The sequence below is a fragment of the Danio rerio genome, chromosome 22 (assembly GCF_052040795.2).
Source record: "Danio rerio strain M-AB ecotype USA chromosome 22, GRCz13ab, whole genome shotgun sequence".
NCBI lineage: Eukaryota > Metazoa > Chordata > Actinopteri > Cypriniformes > Danionidae > Danio > Danio rerio.
In genome coordinates, this window is record NC_141042.1 from 16,259,250 (window position 1) to 16,276,544 (window position 17,295).

Genomic DNA, 17,295 nt, shown 5'->3' on the forward strand with positions numbered 1-17,295 from the left:
CCAACCCTGTTCCTGAAGGCACACCAACAATACACATTTTCAACATTTTCCTAATCAAACACACCTGAATCAACTCATCAGATCATTAGGATAGACTCCGAAACCTGAATGGGTCAGATAAGGGAGACAAGCAAAATATGTGTTGGTTTGCCTGCAGGAACAGGGTTGGGAAACACTGCTATTTATAAAGCTAAAGTGCAGTAACATAAAAGAATTACAATTTATGTTTTAATTACAATCTTATTCTCTGAAAAATAGGAAACAAACTGAATCAGGAGACTTTGTCACAAGACAGAACCAATGCCACAAAGCCATTTTAGAATAAAATCTGTATGCACTTTGCCTCTGGATGGCAGATTTGTTTTCACATAGTAGTTCCAACAGAGGGGTGCACCCTTTATACTAATTATTTCACAACACTTAGAAAATCAATAAAATTATTAATATACTAATGACTTAAAACATATAGATTGTGTCATCAGTGACCTTATATATATATATATATATATATATATATATATATATATATATATATATATATACACATTTATATATCTCAGAAAACATATTTCTAGATGCCAAGGGAGTAGATTCGCTCTTGACATTGGTGGGGACCAGGGCTGGACTGGGGCAAAAAATCGGCCCTGGCATTTTGGGCCAGAGCGGCCCACTAAATTCAATCAAAATGCTATCTATCTATGCACGTCCAATATTTTTATCAACTCGTATTCTATAACACACAAAAGCCATATATATATGAAATAAATAAATACAAACTTTAATCTCAATTTAATTTCTGTATACTGTCTATAAAGAAATTTGTTGAGTTCTAAAAAATACACTATTCATTCATTTATTTTTCTTCGCATAAGTCCCTTATTTATCAGGGGTTGCCACAGTGTAATGAACTGCCAACTATGCCAGCATGTTTTATGCAGCAGATGCCTTTCCAGCCACAACCCAATATTGGAAATCACCCATACACACTCATACACTACAGCCAATTTAGCTTATTCAATACACTATTCAATCAGCCTATATTCAATAATAAACATAACAAAAACTGCCTGCTAATGCATGGGTAAATCTTCAAAGGGAACAGTGTACTTTATAACCTCATTCACCTCACCCTGCTTGCTGTTTCACTATCTAAACAATGAAAACATAATATAAGTCAAATTTGTTTCATTTTGATATTATGATTAACAGACACCAAACAGTTTCGTGTAGCTGCATATTTATATGAGCATCATCTTCACTCTGCATATTTATAACAAAACACGGCTTAAATATAACTGCCTCCTTTCGTTTTCATTGAAAAGAATTAACTTTACCCCGTCTCTTTTGCAGAATATCAGTTTTAATAACCAATAATGGCCATTATAACAGTATAACATACATTAAATTTAAACGATAAACGTAAGCAATCAGTCAATGTGCAGAATCAGTGTATGTGGTTACATAAATTTAATATATTAGCTTATCTTTGCACTCAGCCAAAACAGTTAACTGAGGAACAAGTGATTCAAAAGACATAAGAATTGTTAGATAGAGACAACAAGATGAATTCAATATCACGTTTAACAACTATAGTGAGATGAGATCATCCAGCAGATGAACTGTCTGACATGCACTATACTCTCACCTGGGGTTTATGCTCACCCGCTGAACTACTTTCTGCTGCTCTTGGCAGAGTGTGCATGTGTGTGGTCACGTGATTTGCGCTTTTAGCCGTGTACTAGAATGAACAGAGAACTTTTCAGAATCGCTAAATGAAACGCCGGTGTATTTCCCGCGATTTCTCTGCGCCTCCCTTGCGTTTCTTCTCTCTGACTCTCGACTATTTTGACAAATACACACAGACGACGCACGCTCACACGGAGTCCAAAATAGGAGTTTGTGATTGGGCCAGCCTAATGTTAATACCGAAAAGAGCCAATGGGCTGCAGAGTGTCACATGGGCCGGCCCGGTCTGTCTGTCCGGGAAAAAAAGCATCTACTTTCAGAGAGTCACAGATCACAGCAGCATCAATTAATAAGGCAGAAAAAAACGATAGGCTGCTAAGCCTTTTATGGGCCAATCAGATCATAAAACGATGATCAGCCCGGCCCAAAAAGTACGTCGGCCCACCGGGAAAGTGCCCGCCCTGCCAGATGGCCAGTCCGCCCCTGGTGGGGACATACATCCATATGCATTGTGCAAATTGTTTTGCATCTATAAAAACATAAGTAAAGTACCTAATAATATAATAGAACTGCAAAAGTCAATTTACATGATTTTACTGCAATCTGCTTTTGAGGAGGTATGAATGAAGAGAAATTTAGAGAGGTGTGTGATGCAACTTAACAGTTTTATACTGATTATTGTTATTTATAATCACGGAGGCCAAAATCCAAACTGAATTTCCATTAATTGCACAGCCTTGGTTAATAGTATTATAGTGAACTCATAGCAAACTTGACTTTAAGCCTTTGTGCACAAATAGGTTACTAAGGATTGACAGAGGATTATTTTAATTTTGAAGTCGATGAAATTATTCGTAGGGACATTTCAGTTATTGGTGAATATTAGAGGAGACACATCTCCTCCATCCATGCCAATTCTACACCCCTGCTTGGTGTTAATGAATTGAAATTTTAGCCAGATCATAATAACAACCAAAGAAATACATATTGTACATGTAAAAACAAATCTCATTAGTTTACAAATTACGTTGTGTAATAAAATGAAATGAGACATAAAGAAGTATTGATTAAGCATTGATAAAAACAGAAAGATGACTGTCTTATACAGAATAAAGTCACATGAATTGTTTTTCCTGTATCATTCCATTTTATTACAAAAAAAATCAAGTCAACAGCACCTTTAGAAATATGTTTTCTGAGAATACTTATTTCCCCCACTGTGTATATATGCACATTACCAGTCAAAAATTTAGGGTCAATTTTTTTTCTATGTTTTTCTTTTTAAAGAAAATTACTGTTCATCGAGGCGGCATTTATTAAATGTTAAAAAACATATGGTTAAACATTTATTACAATTTTATATAACTGCTTTCTTATGGTATGTGGTTTCAAATGAAATTAAATAAATACAGCCTTGGTGAGCAGGAGAGGCTGATTTTAAAACATTTAAAAATCCTACTGATCCCAAACTTTTGACTAGTAGTGTGTGTATATGACATCTATAATATTGACATATATAATGCAATATAACAATGATATGACATGAATTTCAGTTTTAAGTATGATGTCATTGTAATCTGCTATAGAACCCTAACGTAGTAAAATGCTGTTAAAAAAAAGTTTCAATACAGATTAATACCAGCAGAGGGCGGTGTTGACTTAAGGTTGACTGAGCCAAAGTTCAGTGGGTTTTTTAAGCAATCGTGTTTCAAATACAAAAAGCGTATTCCATATAAAATATAAACGATGCACAGTGCTTCTTTTTCTTATACAGTCGTCTTCATTGCCACCGTTTCCTCTAAATGTCTTAGACATACCATAATGTAGGCTACATCTAAACTATTTAGTCTTTGCCTTTTAAAAAGATGACAAAAATCTTTAAGTCTCCGGAGCTTTGACAATAATTTTTTAACAGCCACATGTCGTAAAGGGTAGTTCGCTGTTTGCGGTTAATTTACTCATTTATTTTATTTTATTGCTTTCCTGCTATTTTTTTTTTATTCCCAAAACAATTACATGTTTACAATATGTTTACTTAAAATTTAGATGCAATGTTATTAGACCTATAATTACAAAAATTAAAAAGACATATTGACATTGATCTTAAGCACATACATAATAAATAAATCCAGAGAAACTGAGAATTTTGAATTATTAGCCTTGTTTATTTTTTCCCCGATTTCTGTTTAACAGAGAGCAGATTTTTTTCAACACATTTCTTAACATAATAGTTTTAATAACTCATTTCTAATAATGATGGTTTGTTCTGTAGACTATCGAAAAAAAATATAATATAATTTAATATACAAGCTAATAATATTGACCTCAAAATGTTTTTTTTTTATTATTAAAAACTGCTTTTATTCTAGTTGAAATAGGCAAGGCAAGGCAAGGCAAGGCAAGTTTATTTATGTAGCACATTTCATACACAATGGCAATTCAAAGTGCTTTACATAAACAAGAATAAAAGAAACAAGTAAAATAAAAATAAAAACAGATAATAAAAATGCGTCAAAACAAAACATAAAAACAGGTAAAATGTGATATAAAAGAATGAAGAAGAGAAAAAACATGATAGTGCAATCTGTTGGACGCAAATAAGATTTTTTCCAGAAGAAAAAATATTATCAGACATACTGTGAAAATTTCCTTGCTTTGTTAAACATTATTTGGGAAATAATAATACATTTTAAAGGGGGACTAATAATTCTGAATTCAACTGAATAATTGAAATATTTTTGCATGCGTTTTAAGCTTCCCCCTTAGCTAATATGCACAAAGCCCTTGATACTGGATGTTAATTAAAAGCTGTGCATAAATTACTGTTGTCAAGGCGAATGGGTGGATTCTCTGACACTGTAATGATGATGTCACATATGGTTCCGATGAAAATACTGATGTTATCTAACATCTGACTTCACAAAGTTCAACTGCTATCCTGATGTAACTCTTATTCCTATATTACACTCATCTTATCTTTAAGATTTAAAACGCAGGTTATGTTTCGTCTAGTGTGTGGTGTTTTAATTTTAAATTCAATTAAATACTTGAAAGATTTGAAGCCAGCGAGGGAGGAACACAATTATTTTAGATATTGCTAAATTACTACACGGTCATATACAACAAACTGTCTATAACGTCACAAAGGAAAATCCCATTTCAAACTCTTGGTTTTAATTTTAGCGCATGTTTACCTTATTTAGCTTGACTGCAGATAAAAGAAGAAGAGGAAGGTCCATTAATACTCTAAAGGGAAACATTTTGAATTAAAGTTAATTATATATTTTTTAAAAATAGAACAATTTCTTTTGTCAATTTCTCACTGATCACTGGAATAATGTCTACTGAATATTCAACTTTACCATCACACAAATGAATTTTAAAATATAGGAAAATACATAACACAGGGTTCTCATGCAAGGGTCATGGAATTTCTGGAATATCATAAAAAATTAAAAGGTTTATTCCAGACAGTGAAGGACAGAGGGCCCTATTATACACCCTGCACAATAAGGCGCAAGACGTGTTTGGCGTGATTTGTGGCTATTTTTGGACCACCGCAACAGTATTGTGCACACATTGTGCCACGTTGTTTAAAAAGCAAATTCATTTGGGCCACTTTGTGGAATCATGGGTGTGCTGGTCTGAAAAGGAGGTGTGTGAAGGTACATTGTTAGCGCATTGCTATTTTGAGGAACTGAAATGGACCGCGCCATTGAGCAACTAAAAGCTGGTCTAAGGTCTAGTATGCGCCTATGCAGGTCCAAACACTTACAAATTGCTTAATACACACAAGATGCACAGCAATACGTAAATATCTTTACATATGGAAAAAAAAAACGATTAAAATGGTACAAAATGTATTATTTTCAACATAAATATACAAACCACTGCCTCAATGCCTTTTTTATCTCAGGGGGCTTTTTTCAGTTTATTCATGACAATTTGCATTTGAATAATGTTATTATTATTATCAGTATTATTTATTTTGTGCATATTTATATTTGTTTTAATAAAAACAAGTTTAGATTTGTCCACCTGTCGAGTTTTGGAGACGTCTGCATCACTATATGGGATGTAACTGACTTTAACTGTATATAAATTTACAATTAAATTAAAACTGTTTATCAGAGATCATGTCTTTTCAGAAGACTTCAGAAGTCTTTTCAGAAGAAAAAAATCAATATGGATTTTTTTTTTCACCTCTTTGTGAAAATTTTGATATGTTCAGCTGAATATATGTTCAATAGAGAGGCATGGAAATCTTTAATAGTGTTCTGAAGATGAACAAAAGTCAAACATGTTTGGAACAACATTAGGGTGAATAAATAATGACAGAATGTCCCTCATCTGATTTATTCCTCACCTGACTTTAAGTTTATAAAGTAAATCAAAAATGTTAAGTTTGTTACCCTTTGAATCTAATTAAAATTTATGAAGTATTTATTTTCTTCAGCATTCTGTTCTCTTCGGGTTAAAGGGGGCACTTGTGCTGTCCCACTATTGCAGTTGAGGGATTACTCTTAACCCGCGATGAGCCCACAAAACTCATCACGAGAGCTGGTCTCTAATCATGAGCGTGCTGCCTGTGCAGGACACATGTGCTAAACACAGACTTGAGCCCACAGACATAATGAAAGTGCTGTAACTGAGACACGAGCCTCAATGAAAAACAGAAGGCCTTCACAGCAGGATCCACATCAGACTCAGGCTGATTTTAGCCTTGTTTATATGATAAAGTACTCCATATGCAAAGCAACTGAGTTTAAAATCAGTGAAAGTTATGCATAACAAATTATTTAAATGATAAATTATGATGTACCTTGATATTAGTATAAAAATAATAGTAAATATTGTTAAAAATGATTAATTAAATTTTGCTATCATTACCATGTATAACAATGTATTTATAAGTTATTTTTGATAATGCATATAAAGGTGAAGTCAGAATTTTTAACTCCTTGAATTATTAGCCTTCTTGTTTATTTTTGTCCCCAATTTCTGTTTAACAGAGAGAAGTGTTTTTTTCAACACATTTCTAAACATAATAGTTTTCATAACTCATTTCTAATAACCGATTTATTTTATCTTTGTCATGATGACAGTAAATAATATTTGACAAGATATTTTTCAAGACACTTCTATACAGCTTAAAGTGACATTTAAAGGATTAACTAGGTTAATTAGGTTAACTAGGCAGGTTAGGGTAATTAGGCAAGTTATTGCATAAATATGGTTTGTTCTGTAGATTATCGATAACAAAATATAAAGGGGCTAATAAGTTTGAACTTAAAATGTTTTTTAAAAGATTAAAAACTGCTTTTATTCTAGCCGAAATAAAACATACAAGACTTTCTCCAAAAAAAAAAAAAATATTATCAGACATACAGTGAAAATTTTCTTCCTCTGTTAAACATAATTTGGTAAATATTTAAAAATAAATCAAAGGGGGTTTAATAATTCCGATTTCAACTTTATACATACATACATAGACAAAACGATTAGAAATATATTTATTTTCAAAATGTATTATTTACTGAAAAGGAACAAATCTGATTATTAATTTATTATGAAGAATGTTGTTTCTTACAGTTATTTGGCTACAGATAACAATTATAAATCTAATACAAATTACTTAAATAAACAATACAAGTTTGTGTATACAAACACACTATTTATTCTTTAATGATGAATGCATTTATTACTTATTATTAAAATAATGTTATTTTCTAAAATAAATAAATGCATTACATAAAACGCTATTCATTTTCAACTCATACATTTATTTAAAAATAAACCATGAATAAATCAAGTATTTATTAGAATTATTATTACTAAAATTCAAATGTAATATTTGTTACAAGTAGCATTCTTTTAAGATAAATAAAATAACGATTATCATGCCATCGATTCGGTTCGATTCGATATCTTGGTGCATCACGGTGCATTGATGATGCTTTCTATACACAATTTAATATTTCACTTCACAGCACAAACATTCTTGTATTAAAATTATTAATAATTATTCATTATTATTGTTTAGCACACATGAGATAAATCATGTCAGTACGTAACAACCAGTGATGATCTATTACTACACTGGTAACGAATTGTCTGTGTCTGCATCACGGTGCACAGAAGAACCAATTAATTAGTTAATTTTGACACCCCTTATATATATATATATATATATATATATATATATATATATATATATATATATATATATATATATATATATATATATATATATATATATACGAAAGTTGTATTTGTTTTATTTCGGTTAGAATAAAGGCAGTTTTAAAAAATCAATTTAAGGTCAAAATTATTAGCCCCTTTAAGCTATTTTTTTTTCCTACTAAAGAACAAACCATCGTTATAAAATAACTTGCCTAATTACCCTAACCTGCCTAGTTAACATAATTAACCTAATTAAGCCTTTAAATATCACTTTAAGCTGAATAGAAGTGTCTTGAAAAATATCTAGTAAAATAATATTTACTGTTGAAAAAAATCTTCTCTTCGTTGGAGAAAAAATCAACAGGAGGGTCTAATAATTCAGGGGGGCTAATAATTCTGACCTCAAGTATATATATATATATATATATATATATATATATATATATATATATATATATATATATATATATATACATATATATATATATACATATATATATATATATATATATATATACATACAGTAGCTCAGACGTTAGCACTGTCGCTTCACAGCAAGGAGGTCACTGGTGTGAGGTAAATTGAATGAACTAAATTGGCCATAGTGTATGAGTGTGTGTATGCAAGAGTTTATGCGTTTTCCCAGTACTGGGTTGTGGCTGGAAAGGCATCTTCTGCGTAAAACATATGCTGGAATAGTTGGCAATTCATTCCGCTGTGTTGACCCCTGAAAAATAAGAGACTAATCCAAAAGAAAATTAATAAATGAATGAATATATAAAATAACGAGGCGGCACAGAGGCTCAGCGGTTAGCACTGTAACCTCGCAGCAATGAGGTCGCTGGTTCAAGGTGAATTAGATTAACTATTTTGGCCATAGTGTATGAGTGTGTGTGAATGCAAGAGTGTGTGGGTGTTTCTCAGTACTGGGTTGCAGCTGGAAAGGCATCCGCTGTGTAAAACATGCTGGAATAGTTGGCAATTTATTCCTCTGTGGCGACCCCTGTGAATAAGGGACTAAGCCAAAGGAAAATTAAACGAATGAATGAAATAATAACAAGATTTAGACCTATAAACATTCATTCGTTATTAATTAAAAATAACCAAATATTGTATAACATGTAAAACGTTTTACATTATTTAAACTTACAAACTCAAGTTTAAAGGCCATTGAGAGTCAACTCAACTTAAAGAGATTCTTTGTTTCAACTTAAGATGTTGAGTTTTACAATCTATTTTAAAACTCAACATCTTAGGTTGAAACAAAGAATCTCTTTAAGTTGAGTTGACTCTCACTGGGTTTGTGATCTTGAGTTTGTGAGTTTAACCATTGTGAAACGTTTTACAGTGTAGTACATCCATGAAACGTTTATTTTATTAAGAACAAAATGATCCCATGTTCTTAAACTATTCCAGTAATGCGCAGTGTAGCACATTAAACAGACTGCTGACACCTCAAAGTGTCTGCTTGTTATTTTTCTTACGCAGACAAAATCCCATTGGAATTCCTGTCAGTGTCCAACATTGATAAAAGCTGAGTTAGGCGACCGGAGCGGGAAGTCCCGGTGAGTTATGGGCATAATTCATAATCGGAGTTGACGTTAACCCCGTGACATCGCGCGAGACCAAATGCGCGGAGAGAAAGAAAACATTGAAAAGGCAGACGCTGATTTTATCTCTTGAAATAGCCATTAGGCGAAGAAAACAATATGGAGAAAACCGAAAGCTCAAGGGGGATAAGGGCGTAATATTGCGAGCGCGCTCCCGCGGCCGGAGCGGCTGCCAATAGTTTTGAACTTTACAACTTGAGGGGTCACTGATGACGAACGCTGCGCTGCCCCGCGGGACCCCAAACACACGACTACATGTTTATGTTCCAGTTTCATGCTTCAGGTTGCTGAAATCCTCATATCATAACGCTCATATGAGAAAGACACTCAAAATATTGGCAGGCGCAATAGCAAAGCAATTAAAGTGATTATTGTTTCTCGATTTATGGCGGGTTTCCTGCTCGTGATGGTTCGACATGCAACAATCAAACAACAGCTTATGGCTCAACTTGTTTTTCATTTACTGACGGCACCAATTCACTGAAAATAAGGACAACAGCCTCATGTTTGCAAATATTTCACAGACCTTGAGGAGATTGAGGAGGACAGAAGTTGATTTAACACTTTTGTCAGCTGCGCCATGTTGATTCATGCTCATTTATATGATGTAAGATACATTTTTTTACAGAAAAACCCCAAAACAAAACAAGTTTTTAAGAGCCATTCTGTTACAGTTCCTTAAAGGGATAGTCCTGCCATTTTTTTAAATTAGCCAACTAACTCTCAAGCCATTCAAGGAGACTTTTTTCTTTGGTGTAACATTTTAAAAATGAAATAATGGCAGGTCAGGACGCTAACGAATGCTTATCTTTAAGAATAAAAAAAAAATGGCCTTTGGCTCATGGTGATACATTAAAGTCTTCTGAAATGATCAGTCTGCGCTAGAAACTGAACATTATTTACAACGTTTTTCCCTTTAATAAATGTACCATTAGTCAAAGCTGTGGATTATAGTTAATAATATTCAGAACTGGTTTATTAGACAGGTCATTTCATTGAATGATTACCTAAAATATAAGTTAAAGCATGTGCATGCATCGTTCAACAAATCATACTACAACATCAGACAAATTGAAAAAATGTGCACAAGACATACAGACAGTTCATGGTGTTTTTTCCCTGTCGTTTTTTTTTTTTTTCATTAGACAATAGTTTTATTTTTAAAAAATATGTTATATTAATCAGGTTATCCTCGGTTAGGGCTGAACAATATATCGTTTGAGCATCGATAATTCAATGTGTAATCCACAATTGTCACATCACAGGTTTATTTGATTTATTAAAGAGTTAAACATGAAGATATTATTAAAAAAATATATTTTTTATTATTTATACAATGATGACCATGTTATTTTACATTTGATTGTTCAATTTCTGTAACTAAAAAGCACTGTTTATTTATTTATTTTTGCTTGTAACTGATTATAATTTATGCAGATGCACTGCATTGAAAAAGACTTGATCATCCGAGTTGATCTAAATGAATGAAATCTTTCCAAATAGAGCTATTCAAGTCATTTGGTGAACCTTTATTTATTTCGCAATATATTGCGGCAAAACAAAATATCACAATGTCAGATTTTTCCAATATTGTGCAGCCCTATCCTGTAATGGGTCGACAAACAAAAAAATGCATAATTTGGTCATCGTTTAATCGCTTTTATTTGACAGAAAATCACGGATTTAACAGAGTCGAACTTCTGAACTAGATAAATGAGCGAATCATACTTTGAAGTTTTAGAACTGTTGTTAGAATTCACAATCTGATTTAATAATTCATTCATCTCTTTAACTGGTTATTTATTAATCATATGGATTTATTCACAAATTGGTTTGTTATTTTTGGAGCTCAAATGTGTGGTAAACGTGTATTTTATGAATTAATATTACTATGACCATATCAACTTAAAAGGTTCTAGTTGGTTTCATTATTCACATTTAGCGTTACTAACTGTTAAACTGATTCAGAGGATTGAACCGGATCAGTTAATAAATGGTACATTTGAAAATGTTCTTTTCATTGAACAATTGGTCCAATACACAAATTAAGAATGATTTTCATCAATCAAGTTACTTCACAAAACCTGAACTAATAAAACCACAAATTGAAAGCTGAATCATTCCCACATAAGACATTGATTCATTTATTCACTTTCCGTCAGCGTAGTCTCAATTTTAAGAGGTCGTCACAGCAGAATGAACCATCAAGCATATGTTTTACGCAGCGTATGCCCTTCCAGCAGCAACCCAGTGTTAGGAAACACCATACACACTCATTCACACACACTTAAACACTACGGACCATTTAGTTTATTCAATTCGCCTATAGCGCATGTGTTTGGACTGGGGAAACAGGAGCACCCAAAAGAAACCCACACAAACACAGGGAGAACAAACTCCACAAAGAAATGCCAACTGGCCAAGCCAGGACTCGAACCAGCGACCTTCTTGCTTTGAGGCAATGGTTAATCTCAAATAATGACCATTTGTTCCTTAAAAAAAGTATCATACAACCTCTTGTCCATATTGCAGCTTGAGGGTAATCAAAGAAGAATAATGTTTAGAACTATCAGTTTAATTGTGGTCTTGTTTTTACATCAAAGACACTGAACATAACACCTAATACTACAAACTAAAATACAGAGATCAGCACCAAAATATCATCGTCTGCCTGTGCATTTTTGACTCATCTCTAATTTTCCCCCTGAACACTTTGTACTGGGTTTTGGGGGGAAGGGTTGTGGTACTGGGCCAAATTACAAACCTTCCTCCATCATCTAGTCGAGGTTGCAGAACTCTACCTACCAATTACGGCGACGAACCCCCTGAACGCTAAACCATCCTGTTTCAGCCTTTTTAATGTTCTCATCTTGCAGCCCCTCCAAGAAGCCGGTTTGTTTGATGGCTCAGCAGACATTCATTTCAGAGGATCCTTTTGGGAAAGAGGAAACAGCAATTTAGACCTATTGTCTAGACGTATATGAGGAGAAATGCCTCGTCTATTAGATATATATACACAAAGACTGATGTAATTTGACGAACGTGATGAATTCATGAGCATAAGTTGAAGGAGTTTCTAAAATTTCCATACACACATGCCCTTAATTGCTCTTAAACACGCGTATTTTACAAGCAAACGAGAGCCAGATATCCGTAAGCCTATAAGGGAATGGCTAACTGTCAGCACGTAATCCTTCACACTACAGCGCTAATAAAACCTAATGGCAACCTTTCGTTGTTATTGTTACACAAACGTTGCACACTTGATCTACTATAACCTTCCCCACATGGGCTCCTCCGACAGCTGGTTTGTTCTTGCTGTGACAAATCCAATGGCAAACACGTGCACGCAGCCCATTGTTTGAGCCTGGGCCGGACATCAGGTTCACCTCCAGCGCTTGGTCTCCAGATCCCAGAGCAGATAGCGCTAAAGACTTGGCTCAAACCTAACGGCTGAAACTCAATACAGCTGTTCCACACACGTCCTCAAGAATGATTACAAGATCATATAAAAAAATGAAGATTGAGAAAAATTTCCAGTCATGCATTACAGCGTCAGTAGAAAACAGCATAGAGTGTAAAAACTATATCTATTAGACTAGTTAGCATGCTAGCAAGGCTAGGTGGATATGTAACCCTGCTGCTTCTAATGAATGAGCAGCAAATCATTGTATAAATGTTCTTAGGTCATATAGTATTTTAGTTTGTTCTTTAAGAAAACATAAGTATTTTACGTTTTGTCAGTTTTTTTGGGGGGTAATTCATACAAATTCGTTTCAGTCGTTTCAGATCAGTCGAATGAAAATGTGCGATTTTAAAAAGGAGGCATGGCACTCAACCTCACCCCTAACCCTAACCATCATTGGATGATAAGCAAAATCGTACTAAATTGTATGTATTAGATCGTACGAATTCATTTGAATTAGCCACTAAATCAAAAAGTTACGAATTGCCGTGAGATTGCATTGAGAATTTTGGTAAGAAACTATGGGAAGATTTTTATACTATAGGGCTGCTAAATTCTTGTTTCTGATTGGCTGAGGAACATTAAGGTGTGCAATTATTTTCAGAGAACCTTGTAGCTAAATTAGTTGACCGCATTATATTTCATATCACTAAACTGAATGATTAAACAACTATAAAAAAATTAGTGGTGGGCTGTTATCGGCATTAACACGAGACTCTTATCGGGAGATAAAAAAAATTTCCGTTAATCTATTCTCAAAGTTGTTTTGGGAGCTGGGTCTATTCTACGCAGGCTATGATGACTTTCAGTTTGATATTTTAGCGCAAATGTATACCTGGCCGATTTGCACTGTAGGTGGCAAGAAAAAGTCTTTGAACCTATGTGTATTCCTACTGTTAAAATACCACATCAAACGTGACATGCTAACATGGATGCAGTTCACTAGAGTGAATCTGATCAATGATGAAAAACTGGAGTATCAAACGCAAATAAGGAGTAGGTACTGGTGAGAGTGTTATGGAATTTAATAACTCATGCCAAATGGAAAGAAAAAAACTTCCGCATTTCACGAGGTGTGTGTGTGTGTGGTCCTTTACTAAAAACCGCATGTGTGTATCTTGTCAGAAAATATGGCGAAAAGTCCTACATGATGGTAATAGTTTGATTGCGGTGTTTACTTCAGTAATGCCACTTATATATGCGTACTACACATGTCATAATTCCGTTTCTGTTTAGTTCAGTTAAGGTAGTCAAAAGTAAATAAATAAAATAATCGCTGTTTGGGGCTTATGCAGGCCTACAGTTCAAAATTAAAAATGTTTAACCGAATAAACAGTTAGTAAACACAAGTACATCTCATTGAACATCATTTATTTTCATCACTAATTATCATAGTAGAACAGTTTCTCATGCAGTTTGTGATGCGTTTTAGAAACTGGAGATGAGCCCATTGTCTAATGTGCCACCTGGCGTAAGAAATCTGTTCTCAAAGACCTACTTTTAGTCATTACTGTAGCACACATATTCTGAATGCCTTTGGCAGAATTCAAATGAGTCAATTTAATCTAGATTAATTCCAAGATTAAAGTGAGATTAAATATAAACTATAAAAAAATCTCATCCAAAAAAAAGAGAAGGCCTTGGATGAGATGCGCAAGAAACTAGTGCTACAAATAGAAGCAGGTTAAGGACAAAAACCTGACAAGTATCTTAAAACACAACATCTGACCAGTGTCTTTAGTTATTGTAACTGTAGAATAAGCTCCTGTTGATTGAATTATTTGAAAATAATGCACAACCATAGTGTAACAGGTCCACTTAGTGTCATGGCCACAAAACCACCTCAGGTGTGCATTATTTATCTAATAATTCAATTTCCTGTCATCAATTACACTTTACTTAATTTCTAGATTTCTCAATTGATGAATTCATAAATTGTTGATGCTTACAACAACTGCCTATAATTGTTCACTTGATTTGGAAAAGGCAGTCAGTTATATGGTTTTCGAGTTTAAAAATATATACATCGAGGTCAGCCTGATCGCACAAGGAAACGTAAGTATTTTACGCTTTGTCGGTTTAATGGCTAATTCATTAAGTTCAGTCAAACGAAAATGTATGATTTACAAAAGGAGGCATGTCACCCAACCCACCCCTAAACCCAACCGTTACTGAGATCTTACGGATACATACGAATTAGCCACTAAATTAAAAAAATTACGAATAGCTGTGAGATTGTGTTGGTTGAGGCATGTATTTCCAGGCTACCAATTTACATCTGGAAAATAAATGAAGATGGAACAATATAAAACTACAGAAGACGGCAAAATTGAATTTTAATGAGGGCATTGTGTGAGGTAATTAAAGTAACTTAGAATTTTGAAATGTTTATCGCCAATTAATTGTAAAAAGAAAACGCCAAGACACTGGGCAAGGATAAATGTTGTCTGCAAATGTTTGCACAAGCTATCAAATGGAGTATACTAAAAAAGACTGTGTGTTGGCTGTGTGTGCGCTGACAATTTGTGCAAAAAATATAGGTCACTATAGACTTGAAAAATTGTAAAATGCATCTCAAAAGTTATCCAACTTTACAGAAAGTTTCTGAAGCTAAAAAAACTGTGATAAAAAATAACATTTTCAAGTGGACAAAGGTGCTAGCTAGCTTAGCAAGGTGCTGTTTTGCTGGTTGGACTAAAATTATAAGGTAAATAATGAAATGAAATCCCTTAACAACCATCAAACTTATCTGGCAAAAAAATGTTTACTTTTATTGTGGTCATCTCCTCGAGTATCCTCTTTTAAAATGTGGTTTCCTTGAGTATTTATGCTATTTCTACTCGAGAAACTCACCTACAATATATACATTAAAAGTCTTATGACTTTTGGCAGTTATGGACACCTCTTTGGCACAACAATAATAATTTCCCCTGATTTTCTATTCAACAATGCAAGACCCTAACCTGATTGTACTAATTTGTTTACTTGTTTGTATAATTCCCATTGTTTTACTTACTGTATAGCTGAGACTGTATTTGTGCATGTGCATAAAAATAACTGACGATTATTAAAAAAAAAAATAATTATTAAAAAAAAACATCAAACTAGATGACACTGACCACCATTGAACAAGTAAATAAAATTTTGGCTAAAGCTATTCAAAATTCAATATAATTTACCACTGAAACTAGTTACCATAAAGTGCTGTATTCAAGCGTTCTTAACAATTTTAAGGTTGTAACTATGGATAGGTTTTTGACACTTCCAGCTATTGTCTCCGCTAATGACAGGTTTGGATTTTAGCGACGTGATGAATAGCCTGCGCTAAGCTCCATCTGGGCCTTGTTTCATCTTGGCTTGATTGCTGAGAGATTGATTGTTGCTCTGGGCTCCGAGGAGGTGCTGTACACGCTAATTTCTTATTTACATATGTTTTGGATCCAAAGTAATGTTCTGATTCTCCCCAATCTATCCTTCCACTGCAATTCAGATCGCGTCCAAAAGCGCTATCTAGCCAGCCGTGGCGGTTTTTGGCATTAGCTAGCTGAGATCTAACAAAGCAATAAGCAAGATAATCTATTGATTATGCATAACCCACATTTTTCGCTTCTAGACAATAAATACTTTCCCTATAGGGTTAGCACATCTGTAAATTGCTTTACTTTAGAATGCATAGTGAAGTATGTGGGGATGAATTGGGGGAAAATGTCCTACATGCGCTTTTCCTTCCAGCTAACCATGGATGGCTATTTCAGGAGCTGAGGTCAGCAGGCCGCATAAAGTTAATGTCACCTCCTGCGCTGTGAAGTGGCGTATTTAGGAGCGCTGGAATGCGGTGGAGGAAGCGGTTTGAAGCTTCTGTCTGCCAGGCTCTTCTCGGATATGAAATAAAGACAGGACACAATGAATGGGAAAGCACTGGTGTCCAGACACAAAGAGGTGGAAATTAGCAAGCTTCTGTGTGAATGCACCTGATTCAGCTTGTGCACATGCTGTGTTGATTACACATCTGACCTCCGTTTACTATAATACAATATGATTTTGTATCATTTGCAAGAGGTTGCTTTTAAATTTCTATATTAGAGGAAGAGTATACTGAAATATTCCCTTTACTCTTTCTCATGATACAAAATAACGTGGCAATCTCAATGGGGAAAAACAAAGTTATATATATTATATGAATCATCACAGTTAATAATGGACAACATTAAAAAAAAAAGACATTTAAAAGCATGCTATTAATGAATAAGTAAAATAGTTTTAAATGCATACACGAACATGTTTATAAAGAAGTTGATTTACAGCAGGGAAAATAAGAAGCGGATCCATCACCATTTTTCTCAAAAAACA

General features: G+C 33.9%; 1 long non-coding RNA gene across 5 annotated transcripts in view; it reads right to left on the minus strand.

Annotated features, from left to right (window-relative positions):
- Nucleotides 1-17,295, minus strand: part of LOC137488916 (uncharacterized) — a 52,058-nt gene that overhangs the window by 11,338 nt on the left and 23,425 nt on the right. For 3 of the 5 annotated variants that reach the window (XR_015521815.1, XR_015521816.1, XR_015521812.1), the window contains one exon: nucleotides 12,275-12,411. This is a non-coding gene — a long non-coding RNA (uncharacterized LOC137488916). Of the gene's footprint in view, nucleotides 1-10,618; nucleotides 12,012-12,274; nucleotides 12,412-17,295 lie in introns of those variants that run through there. The other 2 variants (XR_015521814.1, XR_015521813.1) reach the window with 2 other exon arrangements.